The sequence below is a fragment of the Camelus dromedarius genome, chromosome 30, assembly GCF_036321535.1.
Source record: "Camelus dromedarius isolate mCamDro1 chromosome 30, mCamDro1.pat, whole genome shotgun sequence".
Lineage (NCBI taxonomy): Eukaryota > Metazoa > Chordata > Mammalia > Artiodactyla > Camelidae > Camelus > Camelus dromedarius.
The window spans coordinates 11,685,866-11,692,515 of record NC_087465.1 but is presented as its reverse complement, the minus strand read 5'-3'; the positions used below and the strand labels follow the sequence as shown (position 1 = coordinate 11,692,515).

General features: G+C 53.4%; 1 pseudogene; it reads left to right on the top strand.

The window, feature by feature from the left end:
- Positions 1–396: 396 nt before the first annotated feature.
- On the top strand, positions 397–1,418 carry LOC105103119 (high mobility group protein HMG-I/HMG-Y-like; annotated as a pseudogene).
- Positions 1,419–6,650: the final 5,232 nt, after the last annotated feature.

The window sequence follows — 6,650 nt, the reverse complement described above, 5'->3', positions numbered from 1 at the left end:
CCAGAATGTTTGCAAACCCTCTAAAATTTTATACAACAGCTAAAATCATTTTTTACAGGATATTGACTAATACTAGAAAAGACTCATGACAAAATAATTGAGAAATGCAGGATATAAAATGGCTTGCATGATAAGGTTTTCAATGTTATTCTAAAATTGTGTACATTCTGTGTAGATACATAGATATACTATACATGTATACACATATATGTATTTACATACATATGTATATACACGTATGTATTAAGTTTACAGCTTACAAAAATACACACTTGTACAAATGTTTGTTGTTATGGAGTGAATTCCCCCCCTCATTGATGTGTTGAAGCCCTAACCCTCGAACTCCCAATGTGACTGTATTTGGAGGCAGGGCTTTTAAGGAAGTAATTAGGCTAAATGACGTCATACGGTTGGGGCCTTAATCCAATGGGGCTGACGTCTTCCTAAGAAGAGGAAGGGAACCCAGAGCTCTCTCTCAAAGTGTTCTCAGAAGAAAGGCCACTGAGGGCACAAGGAGAAGGCATCTGTCTGCAAGCCAGGAAGAGAGCTCTCACGAGAAACCAACCCTGCCAGCACCTTGATCTTGGATTTCAAGGCTTCAGGATTGTGAAAAAGTAAAATTCTGTTGTTTAAGTTACCAGTCCTGTGGAATTCTGTTATGGCAGCCTGCATAGATTAATTCATCTGTCTACAAGGGTTTTTCTGAATTGTTTTTAATAGTGAAAAACTGGCTTGTAAATGGGACTCCGAGTCTGAGTCCAGGCATTTCTGGCCCTGGTGCGGCTCCAAGAAGGTATCCGCATTTGCTATCACCAGCGGTGGTGGCAAAGCCAGGCGGGTCCTCACCACCCAGCACCCTGGCCCCCTGCAGCCCAGTGAATGCACCACAGGCCGGGTGGCCAAGCTGGCGCATCCCAGCTGTGGCTTCTCCACTTGCTCCGCAGATAAGGGAGGAGGAGCGAGTGGAGCTAGAAGTCCAGCCAGCCCTTGGCTTCCAAGCAGGAAAAGGATGGCCCTGAGGAGCAAGCCAAGGGCCTCAAGTGAGTCCTGGCAGTGCTGGTAGGGAGTCAAAAGGAGCCCAGCGAAATGCCAACACCCAAGAGATCTTGGGGCCACCAAAGGGCAGCAAAAACAAGGCTGCTGCCAAGATCCAGAAAACCACCACAGCTCCAGGGAGGGAACCAAGGGGCTGACCCCAAACACTGGAGAAGGAGGAAGAAGCGAGCATCAGGCAGGAATCCTCAGAGGAGCAGTAGTGACCGTGCCACTCTGCCACCGGCTCCCTCGCCAAGGACCAGTTTTCTTGGTGGACTGCACAGCTTTGCTCCCTCCCACTGCCGCCCACCCCTTCCCCCAGGCCCACGCATCACTGCCAGCCACCTGAGTCCTCACCACCACACTACATGCACACCAGCTGCTGCAGGGCCCCTGGGCCAGTGGGAAGCAGTTTTCCTTTGATTTCAGTTCCCAGCGACCCCTCTCACCCACGTGCCACACCTGTCCCCTGGACAGAGCTGACTTCCCACTTCGCTCCTCCATGAGCTGCTGTGTCCCCACTCCTTCAGTGGTAGGGACACTGCTGGCTGGGCTCTTGGTCTGGGGGTCCCTTTTGATTCCTGACTCTTCCCTCTGGCTTCCCATTAAGGGGCCTGGGAGGGCTCCCCCGGCCTTAAAAGGAGCCCAAGACCCATCGCCTCTGACACGGCCCTCTCCCACTGTACCAGCAGCAGCATGTGTCGCTCACATCCATTTTTCTCCCCAGCTTGCCTCATCCCTGCACTAGGTTGGGCAGCCCCCTTGAGGGCACAGGAAGGAAGGCAGGAGGGTCTAACCTCCTACCCCCCTCTAAGCAGGCTCTAGCCCACATTGCCATCACCCTGGAATCTACTGCAGTGATGGAGATGCAGTCACCTTTATCCAAGGGAGGCCCAGGGGCCTGGGTTCCCTGTGGCAGCCACTCAAGGTGGACTTGAGCCACTCCCCATCCCCATCTGTTTCCACTCTCAGCCTCAGTTTCCCCTTCCCTCACATGGGGCACTAATAACAAGGAGCTAACCCCCCCCACACACTTCTGCTCCTCCCTACCCCCCAAGGTTCTGGTTCCATCTTTCCTCTGGTCACAAACTACCTCTGGACAGTTATGCTGTCTTTTGTTCAGTGTGTCATTCTTAGACATCCATCATTGCTGCTGCTGCCAGCAACAAATATTCATCCTCATGGCTTCCTGTTCTGCCCACATTCCCCTCCTCCAAGATGCTCTTAGGTGAAGGGGCCTGGAGCAAAGCAGGCTGGATTATGGACTACCCCAGTCTCAGGGAAGGTGGGGCCCTGCCCCTGGGTTGCTGCAGCAGAGTAAAGAGGGGAGGCCTGTTTTGACTGGCAGGTGTAGGGGCCACCTCCCCATGTTCTGTCAGGGAGAAGGTATTTGTCCCAGCCTAAGATCTCCTTCTGGTTTCCCATGTGACAGGCCAATGAATCAGGAGACAAGGTGTTGGGGCAAGGAATAGCGACTTTATCTGGAAAGCTGGTAGACCAAGATGGCAGACTGATGTACTGGAAACCCATCTTCCCCAAGTCAGAATTCAGGCTCTTTTTCAACTAAAAAGGGGAGGGAATGTGCTTGCTTGTTGCAAACTTCTTGGTGTAGGAATTCTGTTATTGGAATCCTTTGCTTTTTGCAGCTGTCCACATGGGTCACATTATGGTTTCCCTGTAAACCTCCAACAAAACAAATGTTAGTTTCTATTCTGCAACTTGTTATCTTTCTATGAACAGAAAAGTGTAAATATCCTTAAAGGTCAGAGCCTGAGAATAGGCTCTCCTGTACATTTCAGGCTCTAGGCAACATTGTTTTACAAAAGGTGCAAAACCAGGAAGACGAAACCTAGGAAACAGCACAGGGTTAAAGTCAAAGGAACAGATTTAGTATGAAGTCAGATTTGTCCTTTTCTTTTACACTCCTATCATTAGGACAACCCACAGTGTCCCTGTGAGTAAAGGATGGAGTGAGGTGTGGAACCCATGGAGATTTTCACCTCAGGATTGTTACATGGCTTTATGAATGCACAGAGAGGGGCACTGCAATAAAAGCCCTTAGTGTTATTAACACTCTTCTTTGTTCCTTTCAAAGTAAACTGGTCAAGGAGAACTCATTCTGTCCACTCCAAGCTTGAGTCCAGACAGATCTTGAAAACTTTTTTTCATTAAAAGTCAGTGACATTAAGATCGATCCGACGGTCTTATTACTTTTCTTGCTGTGTCTCTAGGATGAGAAATGTGCTAGAGGTATTTTTCTCACGCATAAAAGTCTCCTGCAAATATCACCTAGGCACTGACTTGTTTTCTATGAATGATTTTACTTTGTTTCCCTTTTGCTTTTATTTTTTTCTGCTTTTGCTTTGGCTTTCTCTAGTAAACTGGGAATGGAAACCCAGGGCAAAGTGCAATTACTTGCCAAAGAATGGAGTGAAGTGAAAATCCTGGCTTAACCTACATCGTTGGGAGGAAAACATTAGAAATTAAATAAGAAAAAAAGGGAAAGCAATGAGTAGTGTGAACAGGGCTTCTCTGCTGCATTAAGCAGTTTAGAGCTTTCACATGTCCCTTTCTGCTTCTCTTTTTATACTGACTTTAGGCTGTTTTGACAACGTAATTTATGGAATATGTTTTGGATGCACTCTTCCTCTGTATTAGATCTCTCTTCTTGGCTCAGAACAGGTTGTTATCAACATTTAAAGTATTTATTTTTTCTTCACATTATTTCAGAAGCAATCTAAGATACCAGAGTTACTGTATGATTATGTGGGAAAGATTTTTTTACCACTAGATTTGAGAAGACAGTATTTATATATCTTATTGGGACAAGCTATACATATATATGGAGATATATATGTCTCAGTAGTTTAAAAACTAACAGCTTTATGGTAACTCTACTTATGATACATGTAGAAATTTTAACAACTTAGGTGATTTAATTGGAATTGAGAAAATAGTTAAGACTATAACATCATCATCCTAAAACCAAATCTGAAAGATTTTCTAAGCATAATCAAATGTTATGATTTAAAAAAAAAACTTACAGGCAGATAGGTCTAGGGATCCACATATTTGGGCAAAAATAAACACCTTACCATTTTGCTGATTGAAATTCACAACCCAAGAACAAGGTTTATCTTCTAAAAAACTTGTTCTACATACAGTTCATCTGCACTTAAGCGAGACCAAGAACAATGAATTCCAGCAGCAACAGCAGGGGGGATGATGCCACATGGGAGACACTGGATTTGCTACCATCTCCAATGGGACCTGGCCTCTGCCGCCCCAGGTTGCAGAAGCACGTTTCAGTCAGCCTGATCCTGGGAAGCGGCCCGGTGGGGTCAGGTGACCCCGGTGGTTGCAGCGGCAGTGGATGTGGGGGGAGGTAGGTGCTGCCCTTTGGTAGCCAGTAGATTTGCTCCCATCTTCCCCCTCCTCAGCCTGGCATAGGGGAGACCTCTGCTGGCTCAGGTTCCCTGGAATCATCTATGCCTGTCAACCCGCTGCGGAGAGGTGGACTAGTGCCATCAGGTGGCCACGGCGGGGGTATGGGTGTTGCCATACGGGAACCCATTGATTTGCTCTCATCTCCCCCGTGGCCTGTCCTGGGGCCGCAACTACTGCCTCAGGTTCCCTGGACGCAACTCTCCAGGTTAGTGGGCTCCCAAGAGGCAGGCGCGGTGTGAACGGGAGGGAGGTGGGGTGGGGTAGAGGGAGGCTACCCATAGACTTTGCCTATTTGCTCCCATCTCCTCAGTCTTCCCGCAGCTAGCTTGGGGGCAGCCTCTGCTGCCCCACGCAGGTGTCCGGGTAAGCTTGGTCTCAGCAGGTGCGTGCGGTGTACTCCCGAGGGCAGGGGCGTTGGCGGCACTGGAGGCGGACGTGGTGGCGGCGGATGCGAGGGTAGAGGGGCTGCCTGTGTGAGCGGATTCACTTGCTCCCGTCTCCCCCGCGGCCTGTTCTGTGGGCAGCGCCTGCAGACCCCATGTTCGCAGGACGCACGGTTCCCTTAGTTGGCTCCTAGGGAGCGGGCGCCCTGCGATCCAGGGGAGGCGGTGATGGCGGCCGGGGTGAAGCTGCACGTGGGAGCCCGTCCATTGGCTCCCATCTCCCTCGCGGCCTGGCCTGTGGGCCCCCTCGGCTGCCCAGGTTTGCGGGAAGCATTTCTCCGCGTCAGTCCGCTCCGAGGCGGCCCGGTGATCTCCAGTGGCGTTGGCGGTGGCGGCGACCGCGGCGAAGCGGGCAGCGGGCAGCGGGCAGCGGCAGCGGGCAGCGGGCAGAGGGCAGCGGGCAGAGGGCAGCGGCAGTGGAGCGGGGCTGCCACGTGGGAGCCCATCGGTCTGCTCCCATCGCCGCCATGGATTATCCTGGGGCGCCCTTTGCCGCCTCAGGTTCCCCGGACGCACCTCTGCAGGTCAGTCAGTGGGCTCGCGGGAGGCTGCGCGGTGAGGTTAGGGGCGGCGTTGGCGGCGGATGGGATGGGGGCTACTCTGCGGGAGCACGTCGACTTGCTCCCGTCTCCCCGTTCTCTCCCGCGCCTGGCCTGGGGGCCGCCTCTGCTGCCCCCCGTTTGCCCCACGCCGGTGTCCGGGTCAGGTTGCTCCCAGGAGGTGCGTGCGGTGTAGTCGGGAGGGCAGGGGCGTTGGCGGCACCGGAGGCGGACGTGGTGGCGGCGGATGCGAGGGTAGAGGGGCTGCCTGTGGGAGCGGATCCACTTGCTCCCGTCTGTCCCGCGGCCTGTCCTGTGGGCAGCGGCTGCTGCCCCCCTGTTCGCAGGACGCTCGTCTCCCTTAGTTGGCTCCTAGGGAGTGGGCGCCCTGCGATCCATGGGAGGCGGTGATGGCGGCCAGGGTGAAGCTGCCCGTGGGAGCCCGTCCATCGGCTCCCATCTCCCTCGCGGCCTGGCCTTTGGGATCCCTTGGCTGCCCCAGGTTTGCGGACAGAGTTCTCCGCGTCAGTCCACTCTGTGGCGGCCCGGTGATCTCCAGTGGCGTTGGCGGTGGCGGCGACCGCGGCGAAGCGGGCAGCGGGCAGCGGGCAGCGGCAGCGGGCAGCGGGCAGCGGGCAGAGGGCAGCGGCAGTGGAGCGGGGCTGCCACGTGGGAGCCCATCGGTCTGCTCCCATCGCCGCCATGGATTATCCTGGGGCGCCCTTTGCCGCCTCAGGTTCCCCGGATGCAGCTCTCCAGGTTGTTCTGTGGTTTCTCAGGAGGCTGCTCGTTGAGGTTAGTGGGTGGCGACGGAAGTGGGATGGAGGGGTGCTGCCCCATGGTAGTCTATTTGGTCTCTTCCGTCTCCCTAGTCTCCACTCCGCCTGTTCTGTGGTTGACCTCTGCTGCTCAGAATCTTGAGCGCAGCCTGCTGTCTAGAGTCAGGTGTGCTTGGTTAGAGGCATTGGCTGCGTTTCCGACGTCGGTGGCTGCTGTGTGTGGGGGATCCCTTCAGGGACCTCCATTTCTTTTCATCTCCCCCCGCGGCCTTTCCTGGGGGTGGCCTCTTTTTCTCTTTTGCATGGTTCCCCTGATGCTCGTGTTCATAGCCGACTCTTGGGAAGCAGGCACAGTGCGATCAAGGGGAGGTGGCATCGGAGGCTGGTGTCAGGTGGCCTCGTGGATT